The sequence below is a fragment of the Halichoerus grypus genome, chromosome 14 (assembly GCF_964656455.1).
Source record: "Halichoerus grypus chromosome 14, mHalGry1.hap1.1, whole genome shotgun sequence".
NCBI lineage: Eukaryota > Metazoa > Chordata > Mammalia > Carnivora > Phocidae > Halichoerus > Halichoerus grypus.
The window spans coordinates 81,160,585-81,179,041 of NC_135725.1; the positions used below are offsets into that span (position 1 = coordinate 81,160,585).

Genomic DNA, 18,457 nt, shown 5'->3' on the forward strand with positions numbered 1-18,457 from the left:
AGGGGTCATGGTGATCCAAGCTTCAGAGCCACCTCGTAACCCACCCCTAACCGCTCCAGGGTCAAAGAGCTGGGTCCTCTGAGGGGGAAACAGCCAAGAGATTTACAGATGTGGCACCACCAATACTAAGCTGTGAAGCTGGAAGAAACATTTCTAAACGCTCCTTAACAAAAAGCAATGTTGGTTAACCGCGCCAGAGGCCAAATGGATTCATTCTTTGTCTCTATCGAAAATGATACTGCAAAATCGTTGTCAGATAAAGAGGTAATCCAAGACCATGCAGAGTATGACAGATGCATTAGGCAACTAAGTCAGACTAACCGTCTTTATATGATTTTCACATCGTTTTATTATGATGTTGTTTCCTGGATTTAGTCCTATTTGAAATATTTGTCAGTGTTATTTGCTACGTTCTCTCTTCTCATATTCTAACCTTCACTTCCATGCTAATATAGTATTGACAACTCTGTGTTCTTTTCCTTGAAGAGGGCTCTGAAAATGGAATAAGCTCCAGGCCCTTCAACACTTGGATGCTCCCCAACTGAACTAGGCCAGGCCCTGGGCCAAATGCCTTACCAGTAGTCTCTCAGCTCCATCTCACAATGACCCTGTGAAGTCACTCTAGCATCATCCTTTTTTTTTTTTTAAGATTTTATTTATTTATTTGACAGAGAGAGAGAGAGACAGCACAAGTAGGCAGAGTGGCAGGCAGATGGAGAGGGAGAAACAGGCTCTCCGCCGAGCAGGGAGCCAGACGCGGGGCTCGATCCCAAGACCCCAGGATCATGACCCAAGCCAAAGGCAGCCGCCTAACAGACTGAGCCACCCAGGCGCCCCCATCCTCGTTTTAAAGATAGGAAAATGGAGGCTCAGAAAGGTTAAGTAACTTGCCCATTGTCACATAGCATAAAGCGGTGGAGATGGGCTTCAGGTCCAGGGAGTTGGGCTCCAGTGTCCACCCTTTTCACCACTCTTTCCTCTATAAGCCGGAAGGCTTATCCACAGACTAACCACCTGGGGCTGTCTGACACATCTGCTCATTTTGTCTCTCTTGATTATCACATGATAATCACTTGGGTCACAACTGACCCGGAGCCGGCCACTCACAGGCCGGACTCACTGATGGCGCTGGCTTCTCCTTGGACCAGCTGGTGAGCACTGGCTCCATTTCCAGGCGCCTCCCCCATGTGCCCGGTGGGGCCTTCCTCACCCACTCCACCTCGTTCACCCCTAGCTGAGGAAACAGCCTGAACACAGACTGAGGTCACCGCGCTCACCCAGAGGGGGAGTGTGAAAAGGAGACCCTCTGCCTCCCAGGCCCAGCTATCGGAAGAGGATGGTGCCCGGAGTGGGGGCGGTGTGGAGGGGAGAACCACTTGATCCGAAAACCCCGCTGCAATGGGGGGTGTTCCAGGGAAACGCTCCCCATTGGAAGAAACATGGGACAATCTGTGGGGGTAAAAAAAAAAAAAAAAAAAGCATAGGGAAGGCTGTTTCCAGTGATGTTTTCCATTATGAGGCTCAGAGGAAAGGAAGAGTCAGGTCTCAGACTAAACACACGACTAATTGTCGCTCCAGCCCTCACAAACGGAACAACCTGTTCTCCGAAGTCCCTCTCGTGGTGCCTTCTCCTGAATCCCCTTGAGGAACTCTAAAGCCTGGATCCAGCCAGCTTTTCCTTGCCGCCCGGCCCAGGGGTCTCCCGAGAGAAATACGGTAAATGGAGTGTCTGCACTGCCCTGGGAGGGCTCTGGGTCCACCCACGACACCAGCCCCCGCCCTCCGGCCTCCACTAGAGAGAAAAGCCCAGGCCACAGCCACGCCGGCCGCAGCCCCCGTGAGGTCCTGCCAGGGGCAGCAAAAGAAAGCAGAAGTTACAGTGAAGTCCCTGAGCCGGCATCCCACCGGCTCCTGCTTCTAGAGCCGGGAGAGAAGGACTTCGTCTTCTTCCGGGACTACTGGGGGCACCAGCAAGAGGCTAAGGGGAGAGCGAGTTTCCTCCCCCAGGTGGGTCCATGCTGAAGCCTGCTCGCAACTCCCCCGGTGACCCCGACAAGGCAGAAGTCCTTCATTTCAACATTTCACATACCTCATCGTCTGCTTCTCTCCCCGCAGAGTAAAAGGCAAAACAACAAAGTTCTACTGAGCTCCGCTCTGCAGAAGGAGGCAGGGCTGGGAGGAAGGGAAGGTGCCTGCTGCCTTCCAACTCCTGTCAAAAGAATAAACAGCTGTTTCAGGAAGAGGGGGGTAGACAGATCCCACAGCAGCCAGGGGCTTTGTTCCTTGCTGGCCTGGGGAAATGGGCTGTTTATCAGGCCTTGACTCAGAGCTACATGCCAAGGCAGAGATGTTTCTCTTTGGGCCCACGAGTGGCCGGGCCTCCCTCACCCAGCGGAACTACAGGCCCAAACTAGGCCTGGTGTTGGAGGAGAGAAGACCACCACCCTTGAGAGGGACCCACAGGCCACCCATGTCACCCACTCCTTGGCAAAAATGGGAACTGTTCTGAGACCAAACGTCCCCCAGTGACTACTATAAGGAACAGCCAATGGAGAGGTTAAAAAAAAAAAAAATGCAGGGGTGGGTGGGCGAAGGGGAGTCCTCAAGACTTCTGTCGAAATGCTACCTAGACGGCCCCCAAGGTTAAGCCTCTCCTCCACATCTTTTGAATTTCGGAAGTTGTTTTGTTTGAACGCTATTTTTATAGAATGTTATGAGATCTCCCGCATCAAAAACTGAGCTATAAGAACTTTAAAAGGTCACTGAGGCCCAACCCTGCTCTTTGGCTGAATAATGCTTAACCCTTCCCACACCCACCTCTTGCTCCTAAAATAGAATTTTCCAGCTGGAAAGGACCTTAGAGCAGTGGATTTTCAAACGTTGAAACAGCTAAAACTTTTATTAAAAAAAAAAAAAAAAACCCACAGGAAGTCATTCTCAGAACTCCACCATACAAAACTGAGCACACAGAGTGCTTTGGCTGAGGCAGGGAAATGAAGCTCAAAGCCCCCCCGGAACCTCCCCCACCCTGGTTCCAGCCCTCCCGAGGGGTCCCACATGCCTCCTGGGAGGACATTCTGGAAACCCCAGACTTGGGAGAGGGGACCAAAGTCCAGGAGCCCCGTGAGGGGATGCCTAATCCAGCCTCTTACTGCTGTTCTGAACAAAATTTCACACCCCCTCCTCTGGGGGCACGAGCTGGTTGGCTACAGTGTTTTGGGTCTGGAAGTCCCGACAACGCGCTTAAATCTAGGAAAGCTGAGCAAAGGTGTGCCTTGCAACCCAGTCATCGTGCTCTAGATCTGGACGCAAAAGAAAATGCCCGTAAGCTCACCAAGAAACACAGACCGGAACGTTCATAGCACAGCAAAAACTGGAAACAACCCCAAAGCCCATCCTCAGAGCAGCTCAGTCCTGTGCTAGAGTGTGCGCTTCCACACACAACAACGAGACTGAGCCAGCTATCAACAGGATGACTCTCGCACACGTAATGCCGAGAGAAAGAAGCCCTGGGTGAGTCCGTTTATTTAAAGTTCCAAAACAAGCTAAACCAATCTGTGGTGCTAGAAGTTAGGATGGGGGTGGCTGAGACTCAGAAGGGGCCCAGAGGAGTTCCCGTGGGGCTGGTCCCGTTGCTTCTTAGGCTGGGTAACGGTTACGCAGATGTGTCCACTTTGTGAAAATTTGTCTCGAATGTGCCTTTTCCATGCAAGTTTTAAGAACAAGAGTGAACAGAAAACTTTCTTTTGAAAGCTGCCTTCTCTTGGGCATGGTCTTCCCCTGCCCCTGGCTTGAGGGCCAGAGGACCATAGGCAGGCCCTACTTTTTCTTTCTTTTGGGTTCCCCGCCCCAATACCAAGCACCACTCTCAAAACAAAGGAGTACACACTTCTGGTCACTCCTGAATTGAGAGACTGAGAACTAGCAAATGAGCCTCAGGCCGTGTAGCTGTGCTGATCGAAGAAGGCCAAAGACCATCCAGGGAAGAGCTTGGACCGGGCCCAGCCAGGCTGCCTAACCTCATCATTCGTGGTCACCAGGGTCCGTCCAGTCCTGGCCGCCCATGGATCTCTGAGCTAGCAGCCAGCGTGCGGTACCTGTCCGCTGGCCATACCTCGAGGCAGAGGACTGCAGGGCCTCAGAGTTATGGCCAAGGTGGCTGCAGCCCAGGTGTGGGAAGGCCTGGCCTTGCATCCAAGGCCACATCTGGCACGGAAAAATGAAGGTCAAGATCCCACCCTGATCACCTCTGCAGAGTGTGAGGACTAAGTGTCCGTGACAAAGAACCCTACAGACCAAATGTTTATGGGCTGTCAGTGTTTGTTTCATCGGAAACTTGTTTAGGGCAGTCACAGAAGACATTCTTGCTTGTGAGTGACAGAGCAAATTGGGTTACATGAAGTACATTCTCCTTCAACTTTGCTTAAGTGTCACCTCGTTGGGGAGAAATTCCCAGATTTAGAATGACTTTCTTTTTGTAGGCTCCTTATTCATCTTTTTTTTTTTTTTTTTTAAGATTTTATTTATTTATTCATGAGAGACAGAGAGAGAGACAGAGGCAGAGGGAGAAGCAGGCTCCCCGCGGAGCAGGGAGCCCGACGCGGGACTCGATCCCAGGACCCTGGGATCATGACCTGAGCCGAAGGCAGACGCCCAACTGACTGAGCCACCCAGGCGTCCCTCATCTTTTTTTTTTTTTAAGATTTTATTTATTTGACAGAGAGAGAGAGCGAGCACAAGCAGGGGGAGCTGCCGAGGGATAAGGAGAAGCGAAGCAGACTCCCCACTGAGCAGGGAGCCTGATGTGGGCTCGATCCCAGGACCCTGGGATCATGACCCGAGCTGAAGGCAGATGCTTAACCGACTGAGCCACCCAGGCGCCCCCTTATTTATCTCTTAAATATCTTTCTTCTACCAGAATGTCAACTCTATGGGCAGATACTTTCATACGTCTTGTACCAAAGTAAAACACCAGCTGATGTTCCGTGCATCTTTATAGGCTACAACGCATGCCTAGCGTGGTGCTTGGCACCTGCGCGTTCGATAAATGTTAACTATTCTAAAAAATGGATGGCAATGATAACAGTAAGAGCCATACTAGCAGCGAGCAGTGGGATGAAGGGAGCGAGGCAGAGATGAGTGTAGTCCATGCTGCTCCAGGTGTGGACCCTGCGGTGTCCAGTGTGGGCCCAGGGTGAGTGTCTGCACGAGGAGTCCGGTGATGCGGACGCTCGCTGACATTTGCAAGCTCTGCTCTGGGCTGGTGCCCAGGTTTCTGGGTGAAGTAGCAGAGTGGAATAGTATTGCTGCTACTGAAGAATGCGGTGTAAGGGCTGGGAGTGGGGGGAGTTGGGGAGTTCCGTCCTAGATGCGTTGAGTTCAAAGAACCTGCCGGAGCCAGCTCAGCAGTGGCGTCCTGGAGAGAGCGAGGCCCGGAGGAGTCCAGTTTGGGAGTTGCCAGCATGCGGGCAAGAGCGGGCAGGTCTGCTGGGTGCTGAGGCAGAGAAGCACAGAGGGCAAAGTGGGGCGTCCCTAACAGGCACCGCCCTGAAACCAAGGGGGCACCGCTAAGAGGCAGCAGGGGGTGGGGAGCCAGGAACTAAAGGAATCGCGACAGCCGGGGAGGACCCTGTGCAGCCAAGACAGCCGTGTGAGGGCTGAGAGCAGAGTCCGGTGAGGCCCTCTGGATCCCTCTGGATTCCCAGCTGGGGGCCACGCTCTCATCTGGCCCCCTCGGGGCCCCCTGGCCGCTGCAAGAGAGGAGAAGGCCACACACATGTGCCTGGGCAAGGTTGCTGCCGTCCTGAGAATCGCACGGAGTGCCAGGCGCGGAGGTGTGGCAGCAGACAGAGGTTCTGGTCCTGGCTCGGCGTCCCACACTGCAGGCAACTCCCTGCATGTGCGGGGCTGTTTCTCACGCTCCCCCCAACCCTCCACCACCTGGCAGATGAAAAGCTGGGGCTAGTGTCTCCCGCTCTGCACTGCGTCCCAGCTCTGGGGGGTCGCGGCACCCCTCCAGCCCAGCCACAGACTCTGGCTGCAGACCCCTGCAGAGGAGCCGTTGGGGCTTTCAGAGCCCTAGGCCGTGATAAGGCTCCCAAGACCAGAGACAGAAGGGGAGGCCCCAGCCTTTGGCTGGGGGAAGGGCAGTGTGGGTGGGGTGGGGGGGGGGGGCACAGAGCCAACAGGTGTGCCTAATCCAAGGCTTTATCTGGCTGAGATCAGAACCACTGAGAGGCAAGTTCTAAGCAGCCTTCTCCTCCCTCAGCCATGGTGGGAGGCCCTGGAACCAGCAAGGGAGCCTTACATGGGGAGAGAAGGCTGGCCTCTGCCTGAGTCCTGTTCTCCCTCCCAGAGGCAGAGCCTGTCTCTCAAGGGGCCGGCTCCCAGTCCCAGCCTCGTTGCCCCTGTGTGTTCCCCTGGCTGGCTGACCTCTGCCAGGTGACATGAGAGCAATAAACAAGTCACTCCCATCCGCAGGAGTTAAAGTCCCTCTGTCAACGCTCCCAGTGTCTTGCTAACCAGCCTACCTCCCAAAGGTTTTCACCCATTTACAGCATCCACGCCAGACAGCTTCTGCTTGAAGGCTTCTAGTGATGGGGAACTTCTAGACTTTTCTCTCTTTTTTTAAGATTCTATTTATTTATTTGAGAGAGAGAGAGCGCAGAAGGGGAGAGGGGCAAAGGGAGAGGGAGAAGCAGGCTCCCCGCTGAGCAGGGAGCCCCACACTGGGCTCAATCCCAAGACCCCGAGATCATGACCTGAGCCGAAGGCAAACACTTAACCGACAGAGCCACCCAGGCGTCCCACCTCTAGACTTTTCTGATGGTTTAAGGCACATCTTTTCAGTATGGAACTGATTTCTGATCTCTGCTTCCTAGAACATTATTAATATCGATAAAGGCTACTATTCATTTACATATGCCATTTCATTTGATCCTTACTCTGATCAGAGACGATGCTCTCCATTTCCCAGGCAGGGAACCGAGGCTCAGAGGTTAAGTAACACGGACAAGATCACTCTACCTCCAATAAGCTCTCCGCGTCCACGTACAAGATCACTCTACCTCCAATAAGCTCTCTGTGTCCACAGAGCTGTGCCTTCCCCAATGAACCTGACAGCTCCTCGGAGACAGGGCCCCAGACTCTTTCCTCTGCAAACAAAACACCATCTTCCCTGACATACTTCAGCAAAGCCATGCCCACCAGTGTTTATGCCAGCAATACACATATGGAGGGCATTTCCTCAGTACCGGGGACTGTGCTGGGACGGGGCCACACACAGCCTGAATCAGACCCCCTGCCTGCACTTTTCAAGTCCACGTCCGGTGAGAGGGATGTGTGCACCTACCAATGCCAAATGCTGTTTACGGACGTCAGTTCCTGCTCCGGCCGTCAGGCGACCCAGGCTGGCCTTGGCACAGAGCCGGGCCGTCCGTGCACGCGCCCACGGGCAGACAGAAGTCAGCACTCCTCTCTCCCTTGGGGTCTGTCTCCTGTGCCTTCATTTTTTACCCCCCTCCTGTCTCTATTACTTGTGCTTTGCCTTTCTATAGTCTTTGCCTTTGCCTGGTGTCGTCAGTCAGAAAGGCCCCATAAAATCAGGGTGACCGTACAAACTGCTTTCCCTAGGTCAGTTCTGGTTTACGTGTGTTGTGAGGCAGTTAACAGGTTATGTCCTAGAGCCCTCTTTCACTTTCAAAGGTGTGCCAGTCTGGAGGGTTAATCATAGGGTTACTCTATGTAGAAACGGTTCCATAAAATAAAGGGAGTTGAATGACGTCCTCTTCAAGATCCTTTCCAGCTAGAATCCAGGGCTTGTGTTTACCACCTGCGGGTCCCTTAGGACCCCCCTCTCCAGCGTCCAGAGTCTTTCCTACAACTGCTCAGAGGTGGTGCAAGCCCAGCCCCTCCAGATGCATTTCTGCTCCACCGCTGACCTCCACCTGTCCCCCTTAGTACCTTGGCTGGGCGTATCTCTGCTCTCCCTGCTTCCTCTGTGCAGGCTAGGAGGTATTCAAAGGCTAAGAATTTACTGGGAAAAGGGCACCTGAGTGGCTCAGTCAGTTAAGCATCTGCCTTTGGCTCAGGTCATGATCCCAGGGTCCTGGGATGGAGTCCCACGTCCAGCTCCCCGCTCAATGGGGAGCCTGCTTCTCCCTCTCCCTCTGCCTCTCCTCTGCTGGTTCTCTCTCTCTCATGCCCATTCTCCCCCTCTCTCTCTCAAATAAATAAATAAAATATTCCTAAAAAAATTTCTACTGGAACATCCTGAGGTTGTCTTGTTTCCCCCCCCACACTAGGGTTTCCTACATCTCTTGTAATAAATTGACTCTTGTAATAACTTGACAACAAATTGACTTCCAAGAACTAATCTCTAAAGATGAGGTTCCAGGAATCCTAGCCGTAAGTTAAAAAAACAAAACAAAACACCTCTTAATTGAGATCACAATGGAGATGGCTTTAATTCTTCTCCTGTTCTTGGAATGAGACAGGCCTGGATTCAAATCCCAGGCCCACCTACTTTTTTGCTGTTCCAACCCGGGGTAACTAAGTCACTCCACACTCTGTGAGCCTCAGTTTACTCATCCATAAAGCAGGGATGATAATTTCTTATTCCTTGAGCTGTTGAAAGGATGAACAATAACATCTGTAAAGCTCCCAGTCCCTTGCAGGTACTCAGGAAAAAGGACCTGGCATGATCAGCACAGGTGTCTGAGGGACAAGCACTGTTCCGCCACATCTCAGTGGCAGGACAGCATGGCAGTAAGTCCCAGAGCTTACAGCCTGGCTTGGAGTCACACAGGTCTGGCATTGATGAAATGTGTGACCTTGGGCAAATCACGTGAGCTTCCTGACACTTGGTTTCTCTCCTCTGTAAAATGAGAGTAACAACGCCTTTCTCTTCAACCATGGTGAATGAGAGGGTGCACATAAAGTGCTTGGCACAGGGCCTGATGTTGGAACAAGTGCCCAATGGCAGCTACTTAATTCCTAATAATGATTGTTCCAGAACTCTCCACCTCACAGGCTCCAGCATCACCTGCTCTGTGTTCCCAATAAGTCCGCATGTTCCCGTGTCCTAAAAACAACCAGCCCATCCTTTGGATGGGGCATTTTCAAATCCTCCCACCTGCTGGAGCCTCCCTAGCCCGTGAGTCAGGGTGAGTTCTGCTCTTTCCACCAGCAGAGGAATCTGGGGACTTGCCCAAGGTGACTCAACTTGGACTGGAAGCTGGGTTTGGGTGGAGGCAAGAGTTTCTCCAACCTGCTTCTGGCCCATAGGAGGTCTGAAAGTCACTGATTCAGTCAAAGTCGAAGGGAATGATGTATTCCCTGGCTTGTTCATTCATTAAGTAAGTATTGATTGTCCATATTGGCACCTGTCATATGCCAGACACTGCTCAGCCCACTAGGTCTCCAAAGATTAGCCAACATGACCTCGCTCTCGTGGAGCTCTGATGAGAAGCTGAGCCCAGAATCCAACTATCACACCACCAAATGCATTCCGTGATTGAGGTGAATGTCCTGAGACAGAAAAAGACAAAGGAGCCCCGCCAACGTTCAGTCACTCCCTTACTCTGAGCTCCACGGATTTCTGGAGGAATCGGACAACAGTCTCACATGCCACTTCCCCGTGTGGCTGCAGGAGCATCCTTACTACCCAAGGTCACTCTACCCTCAAGCATGCCCCCCATCTTCTGAGCTGCTGCATTTTATAGATGAGAACACTGAGGCCACGAGGAAGGCAAATGACTGATCCAGGGCCACCTGGCAATGACATGAGGAGACCAGGGCTGCTACCCAGGTGTCTGGCATCTCTCCAGGACGAGATGCCTCTAAACCACAGCACAGGAAATCGAAGGCCTCAGGGAGGGGCTGGAGGCTGCAGTCAACAGTCTTCCCAAGTTTCCTTATTTGTGGCCAAGAAAACTCCAGAAGCCTCTGCCAGGGATGACCACATCACTGTTCTTCCCTTCCCCTGGCCCCACTGCTCTTGAACGATTTGGGGATGCCAACGGTGGGCTTTCTGACATGGGCACAGAAATGTCACTGGGAAATGGTGAGCACGGATGGGCTGACGCTAAGGGAGGCACCCAATTCAGAAAAAAAACATCCTCACTCAAGTATAAACATAAAACAGCTCAGAAATGGAGCAAAAGCACCTGAATACGAGCTCCACTGAGGACACATCACATGAGTCTGTTACGAAGATGTGGCGTGAAAGCCACAATTTGACCCCTTTGCCTTGGCCTTGGCCTTGGTCTTGGTCAGGAGCTTAGGGCCTCGAGCTCTGAGGAGGTATGTCACCTGCCGTCCTCACGGCTCCGTTCTCCACTGAGCTTCTGCTGTCGTCCCCCAGAGATGGCGGCAGCCGTGTGTGCCACTCTCTTCGTCTGCTCAGCGCTGGGGCCGAGAGGTGGCTTTGGGGTTTCTGCCCTGGGTGTGGTTTCCTAGCACTCACAATGGAAAGTCCATAGGCTGTTCCATCGGCACCACCCAGGCTGCTTAGCTCAGCGAGGCACAGAAGGGAATAGCCCACTGAGGTCTCACTAATGCTGTTCCACCAAATATTTCCAGCTCTCTACCTTCATTGTAGGATTTCATTTCCTGGTCCCCTTGTGGTTGGGGACTAGTGACTTAGTCTGACCAATATGATAAGAGTGGGCTATTCAATTGCTAGGGCAGGACCCTCAAGGGCTCTCTTTCCTTGTGCCATGGAGTACATTCAAGAAGGCGTTCCAGCAGCCTGGTTCCTTGAGTGAGGGACACAGCCACCAGGTGACCCAGGATGCCCATATTAATTAGAGAAGGAAATAAACCTTTATGGGTTCGGCCCCAAGCCTCGAGGGGCTGTCTGTTGCTGAAGTATAACCTACTCCATCCTGACTGATACGCTGCCCATCTCACACAGAGTAGGAGATTCTTGAGGTATAAGTCTACCCTCTTCCCTCTCAAAACCTCACCCTCCTCATCACTAAGAGCCCTGCATGAACACACGCAAGTAAGACAGAGGCAAGAACATTTCTCTAATGTTCTGGAGAAATTTTCTCCTCAAGTCCCAAAGATGGCTGACCATTCACCTACATTTGAAAAGAATGGGAAGGAAGTTGAGTGGATTGTTGTCTACAGACTCCCTTTCCTATGAAGGAAGAAGCTAGATCACTTGATACGAGCAAGTGAGACTACAGCCTGAGAGCCCCCTTCGCACCAGGTTAGCAGCAGATGCCAGGGACACTGGGAGGGGGAGACACTGACCAGGGACAAGGACACAGTGTGCCAAGCAGCACTGGAAGCCTCCTGGGGTTGGAAGTGAGCCGGCCACATGGTCCCATTCACCAATCGTCACAGGAGTCGAGGAGGTGGAGCTCACAGCATCCCATACAGTAGATTCTACTGTTACCCCACTTTATAGAGAAGGAAATCGAGGCCCAGAGAGATGGTATCACTTGCCCAGCTCCAAGAGCTCAGGGTCAGAGCCAAAACTATCCGAGCCTGGCCGGCCTAAAAGCTTAGCCACTACCTGGTACTCTTTCAGCCAGAAGCCATGTCACTCCCTTGGAGCTCCCCTTGGCCCTTTATCAGGCTTTTCTTCTGCACCTTCACTTCTCCTTTTAATTACTATTTCATATGTACATAGTCTCCCAATCCAGATCCTGAGCTCCTGAAGAGCACGAATAAGTACTTTATAGAATAACTAATAACAGTACCCGCAGCAGCAAATGCTATTCTTTATTGAACACACAACATGCCAGGTTTGTGTTCTAAGCACTGTACACTCGTTATTCAATTCTCACTCAACTCTGCAACAGGTCCTGGAACCATCCCCATTCTCCAGATGCGGAAGCCTCCCAGTTTGGCCAAGCTGAAATTCAACCCCTGTTATTAATATTTTCATAACTATAGTCCAATTTGAGTCCTTTCCTCTATGATCTCATTATTGTATTTTTTAGATTTTGAAACATTCTCAGAAGGGGTCTATGGGCTTCCCCAGATGCCATAGGAGTCCATGGAGGAGGCAGGTGCCCGGATTCCAGAAGCAGGATTCTGGCCCCCATCTACCCCGCAGAACCCAGAGCTCCTGGCTAGTACAGGGTAAGCAGAGTAAGGGACCCTATACCATCTTCATGCAAGGGTGGGGAGTGAATCACAGCTACTTTAGCCCATCTGCACATCAGAAATACATAAATATCATAAATACTTTGATTTCAGCAGTATGAGCCCATGTATAACAATTCCTCATAAAAAACAAGTCACTTGTTTCCCCAGGGGGAAAAAAAAATTAGCGTCCAGTGTGCTCGTTAGAAAAGCATGAGTTGTGGATCACAAACTGGAACACCAGGAGGGTCCGTAGCAGCTGCCTCTGGGTATAATGCTGGCTGACCCCCAGCCCCAGCTGGCCATCCCCCACTAGACTTGCTTTCTTAGCATCTGTGTACTGGCTCAGTCTAAATAGCACTAACATGAAATCCCATCCTACCTATGCTAAAGTTTTATAAAGTAAATTTCAGGCATCCAAAGCTGCACGCTGAATCACCCACCAGGCACAGCTCTCTAGATTTCCGAAAATCTGGGCTATTATCGGACTCGGGGATAAGGCAGTTGGGGCCAGTGCTCCCTGTCCAGACTAGACAGCTGTCCTCCTTGGCAGGTGGCCAGTGCTGAGTGCCGAGCCTCAGGACAGCCGGTGCCAGTCTTGGCTCTGCTCTGATGGGCTCTATGACCTTCCAGAAGTAGCTGGCTATCTGATTTTTTTTTTATCCTCCAGATATGGGGTGTGTACCAGCTCCGATGCCAGTCAGTCAAGAATCACAAAGCACCCAGTGTGCGCCTGGGGCTGTAGGGGATGCAGAAATTATACAGGCTCCCTAGGGAGCTTACATTCTAGTCGGGGAGCCAGGCCTGGAAGCAGTTAACTAGTACGTACAGTGGAAAGAAGTCAGTGCAAGTGGGGATGTTCTGTTCTGGGGCCACAGAGGAAGGAGGAAGGACGAAGCGTCCCACACAGGGTTGTGCACCAGGCTTCAGAGAGGAAGGGGATCCCTTTGAACTGGGCCTCGAAGGGTGAGCGCATGGGGAAGAGCGTCCACAGGTTGAAGGACAAGCATGTGCAAATGCAGGGGGCTAGAATGGGAGCACCCCACCGAGCCCAGTGTGGACTGCGGAGCAAGGGGTCCAGCCCTGGTCTCTCCCCACACCTACTGCTTTGGAATCCAGAAGAATCCCTGGAAACTGTATTTTTAACAAGCTCCCTAGGTGATTCCAACATGCAGGGAGTTAAGTGCTATGTGTTGAGGAAAAAAAAATGAATGAGTGAATACAAAAATGAACTTGACCTCGGGCAAGTCCCTTCCTCGCTCAAGATGTCTTCTCTTCTTTAAAATAAAGGCACTGCGGCGCCTGGGTGGCTCAGTCGTTAAGCGTCTGCCTTCGGCTCAGGTCATGATCCCAGAGTCCTGAGATCGAGTCCCACCTCGGGCTCCCTGCTCGGCGGGAAGCCTGCTTATCCCTCTCCCACTCCCCCTGCTTGTGTTCCTGCTCTTGCTATCTCTCTCTCTGTCAAATAAATAAATAAAATCTTTAAAAAAAAATAAAATAAAGGCACTGGATCACCCTGGTCATTTTCAAACTGTGTTCTAGAGAACCCCAGAATCTCCCGAAGACCCTCAGGAACCACAGAGAGGAGATGGGGAGGCTGAGAGAGCAGGAGTCTGAACCCCTGTCCACCCTTCCTTTGATCATCTCCCCTTTTATCTGTCTGCTATCATATGCTGTGCTTCCATGTGCTATTTTGTTTGTAGTAAAGTTTCCTTGGCTACAAAGAACTTTTAAAACCACTGAATTGGATGATCATCCAAGAATCCCCAAGGAGAAATTTTTAAATTCCTTAAAGGCAGCAGCCTACTTCTGTGGAGTATTCCTCAAACACAAGTATGGACACAGCATGAGGCTGCTCACCAGGGTTATTCATTTTACCATCGTAATTTAAAATCATTTGCTGCAGAGCAGAAAGCAATGCGTGGAGGGGGAAACTTGTGGATAGCAATGCAGTGGAATACTACACGACCTTTAAGAAAAAACATTGTTTCTGAAGAATAGTTAATAAGATGGAAAATTAAATGAGAAAGCCAGATACCAAACTGCACATAGACTACAACCTCAACTCTGGATCTAATGTATCAAAATGACTGGACAAGTATGGTGGGCCCTCAAAAAATTAAACATCGAATTCTCATATGATCCAGCAATCCTACTTCTGGGTATATACCCAAAATAATTGTAAACAGGGACTTGAAGAGGTATTTGGGTTTTTGGGGGTTATTTTTAAAGATTTTATTTATTTATTTGAGAAAGAGTGAACACAAGCTGGGGGAGGACCAGAGGGAAGAGAAGCAGACCCCCCCGCTGAGCAGGGAGCAGACGTGGGAAACGATCCCAGGACTCTGATCATGACCTGAGCCGAAGGCAGAGGGTTAACAGACTGAGCCACCCAGGCGCCCTCCTGAAGAGGTATTTGTGTACAGTGTCTAAGCAGCATTATTCACAATAGCCAGAAAGGTAGAAACAGCTCAGATGTCCATTGATGAATGGATGGATAGACAGAGTGCTATATACATACCCTGGAATATTATTCAGCCTTGGAAAGGAAGGACACCTGCTTCCACAGGGATAAACCTTGAAAACATTATGCCCAGTGAGATAAGCCAGACACCAAAGGACAAATACTGGAGGATGCTACTTAGATGAGGTGCCTGGAGTGGTCAAATTCATGGAGACAGAAAGTAGAGTAATGGTTGCCAGGGGCTGGGGCATGGAGGGAATGGGCAGTTATTGCTTAACGGGTACAGAGTCTCCATTTGGGAGGATGGAAACGTCCCAGAGATGGACAGTAGTGATGGTGGCACAATGATGTAAGTGTATTTAATGGTTCTGAATGGTTCACCCAAAAAGTGTTATAATGGTTAAATTTTACGTTATGTATATTTCACCAAGATTAAAAAAAAAAAAAAAGTACCAGCCAGAACTAGAATCACAGGTAATGGTGGTGAATCGTGTGATGAGGCTGGCAGAACCATCCCTTTATTCTTTCCACTTCGCCGCATTTGCAAATGTTCTACGATGAGAATAAATTACTTTCAAAACTGGACAAAAAGCTATTTAATTAAATAAATCTGGTGGTTCTCTGACACTTTCCAAAAATGCATTGTTGCCTTTTGTGTAAATGGAAGCAATACTTTATGTACTTAATAAAAGGAGCCAAGTTCAAGGATGCCAACTCTCAAGTATACAGCAAGCCACTCAATCAAAATAAATGACAGGCGGAGTGCTTCCCCTTTTTAAGACTATTTGTTCTCACCTATATTTAAATAAATTTCAAATAAAAACAGAACCAAAATATAATCCTCTAATGAGCTTCCCAAGAAGCTGTCTGGCTTGGGAAAGCTCAAATGCAAACTGAAGAGAGAAAGAACGCTACAGAAAAGTGGGGGACAGCCCGTGTTTTCTTCAGGACATTAACGCACCAGTCGGGAAAGTGACTTTGCCGGTGTATTTCTATTCCTTCTGCTTCTGGAAAACGTCCTTGGGCAGAAAGAATTACAAATCCACAAGCGTCCTGCCGTTTGTGTTCATTGCAAATCCATTTCCTCCAACACCCCCTACTCCAAACAACTGTCGACCAAATATTTAAAGGATATTGGTTGGAAGGGCAGGCGATGTGTCTCCCTGCCAAGGTGCCCTCTATCCTAAGCCAACTGCGTCCACCTTTCCTGACTCCTGGGTCCTCTGCGTAGGATGAGGTGGCCAGGGCTACCCAGAGTGGCTCCTCACTGGCCATGTGACCTCAGGCAGTGTCCTTACCCAACCAATGGGAAGAAAGGTCCCACCTCGCAGGGCTGTTGTGGGGGCTAAATGTAAAGTGTAAAGTGTCCCTGAGATGTTGGGCGCATAGTAGGTGCTCACAAGCTTCTTCCTTTATATCTTAAAGTTCACCGTTCAAGATTCATGTGTGTCTTGGTGGTGGATTGGAGCATGGTAGTACCAAAGGTAGTTAATGCTGAGTGGTGGGTTTCAGGATTACGGTACAGCAGTGGGGTGAAGACAGGATCCTTCAGACCCAGAGTTCAGGGGCAGCCCTGGAAGGCAGGGGAGGGGACCCCAGCAGCCCCATGGCCCCCAGCTCTAGCTCCTACACTGGCCGGCACAAAGCTCTTTCATAGGAGTCCATGTGAAATCCTCAGAGCCGGGAGGTGGGCTCCATTTCACAGATGAAGAAACAGAGGCTCAAAGAGTCTATCTGTCTCATTCAAGGTCACTCAGTTAGGCAATTGCCAGATATAGGGTTTTCTAAAACCCCCTTGGCATGAAGGGGTGGGGGTGGGGGTTCTGATAATTCTAGTTCCGCCACTAACTCCTTTGTTCAGTTAGTTGTTTACCTCTTGCCTCTTTCTTTAAAAAAAGTTTTCAAGAAAAGGCAGGGAGGGGACAGGAAGATTCTTTGAGGCACTAAATTAGGTAAGTTGCCAGTCCCTGGGCTCTGGCGTCCTCATCTGTAAAATGAGGCAGTTCCCGCCTCAAGACCTTTGCACATGCTCTTCCCTCTGCCTGGGACACCTTTCCCCGCCCCCTCACACCCACGTACCCTCCTCCTTTCCTTTAGGCTTCAGTGACAATGTCACTCCCCAGGGAAGTCTCCCTGTTATATTCTTACTCTCCCTTGTAGCCCCCTATGCCTCTCCTTTGGGGACACTGACCACTGTATTTGGACACATAGGCATACACGCCTCACCACGAGATGGAAGGCTGCTCGTTAATTAGCTGGCAGAGAGGCGCCATTCAATGGTCTTTGTTGTACGTTGATTAAAAAACAAAACACGAGTTCTTCTCAGGGGTCTGCTCTTCAGAAAGTACCCTCCCGTCCGCACCCACCACCACGCCGACCTCAGGTTCTCATCTACACAAGGGGAGGTGGACAGGGCACGTATCCGATTTCTGCCAGCTCACACATGCTATGATTTTATCCCCTCAATAAACCAACCAACCAACCCAACCCAACCCAACAACCATTGTGAGTCCGGCACACTGGACAAGTTCGGAGAACAGGTTCTTACATTCTTGGGCCTCAGTTTCCCTATCTCCAGAACGAAGCATTCAGGTGCAACCTTCTGGGCTCTTCCCACCATCAACAATGGTAATTCCAGTAAGAAGGCTCCCTCCTCCCCCTGCCTTTCCTTGGGAGCTATACCTCGGACCGGGCAGACACACAGGAAATGGGACATCCAGTTTGTCGCTCTCAAGCATGGCTGGACTCATGGGGGAACAAAGAGTTTCTGAACTTCCTATTAAAGCCAAGACTCCATGCCCAAGACCTTTCTCCAACAGTGTGGCCAGAGGACCCTGTTGGTGTCCGGCTGGGCCTCCCTTGCCACCCCCACCCTGGTACATTAGCAGGGGCTGCAGAGCCCAGAATGAGCAGATTAAGAGTCTCGGGGACGTTCCTGCGACTGTTCCTCGGATGCCTCACTGAATCCCGGGACAGAGCAGAAGGCGGAGGGCAGGACCCCTGAGCTCAGGGAAGCCCCCCCACTCCTCTCTGGGCCTGTGTTTCCCCATATGTTGAGTAAGGGGACTGGATTCGGGGCTGTGCCGGCTCCCTGCTCACTGTTTTCAATTCCAGAAGGCAGTGCGGTGTCCCATGATGGAGGGCGCCATCTCCTCGCCCCTGTCTGAGGCCCCAAATCTCTCCTTTACCATGTGGCCCCGGGAAATGTCTTAACCTTTCCGTGCCTCAGTTTCCTCATTTGCAAAACTGGGGTTTCTGGCTGATGAAAAGCCAGGCCTCCTGTAGCGCTCCTGGGCAGCATGTGAGGCGAGTAAATGCCCGTGAGCGTGAGCGGTTGTTTTATTGTCCCTCTGGTTTCTGGATCGCTTCCCTTTCTCACCTTGCCCCGACAGCCCTACCGGCCCTGCCAGCCCCATGCCGCCCCGTCCCTCAGAGAAAGCGAATCAGAATCTCAGGCGCAGCCAAGCACGGCAGGAAAAGGGAAGTGTAGGGCAAACAGCAGAAAGTCCTAGGATGCTTTCCCAAAGCAGACGGATTCGGGGGGCCGGCAGATGCCCCAGAGAAGGCCTGGGGGCGCCCCCAGATCCAGCAGCTGGGGGAGGGTCCCTGGTCCCCTCGGCTTGCCCTGGAGAGGCCGACTGTTTGGAAAGATCGATGAGATGCAGCAGAAGAGCCAGGTGGGAGGTTAGCCCTGTTCCTGTCTCTGTCCTGCACATCACAGGTAAAGATGCTGGACTCAGCCATCACAGCCCCCGAGGGGCAGAGAACAGGGGACTCTGGCTGATAGACGTGCTGGTCTCTCCCCCGCAGGGACGCGGGAGGTGTGGGCGGCGCTGCCTCCCTCCGGTCCTCACAGGGCGGGTCTGGAACCCCGCCCGGCCTCAGTTTCCTCAC

At 51.3% G+C, this 18,457-nt stretch overlaps 1 protein-coding gene across 6 annotated transcripts in view; it reads right to left on the reverse strand.

Moving 5' to 3' along the window:
- Window positions 1-18,457, reverse strand: part of GGTA1 (glycoprotein alpha-galactosyltransferase 1 (inactive)) — a 55,389-nt gene that overhangs the window by 24,986 nt on the left and 11,946 nt on the right. For 3 of the 6 annotated variants that reach the window (XM_078061716.1, XM_078061712.1, XM_078061714.1), the window contains exon 2: window positions 2,090-2,209. The exons of 2 other annotated variants lie outside the window; for them this stretch is intronic. The gene's annotated coding sequence lies outside the window, so the exon portion shown is untranslated. The remainder of the gene's footprint in view (window positions 1-2,089; window positions 2,210-18,457) is intronic. One more of the 6 variants, XM_078061713.1, reaches the window with a different exon arrangement.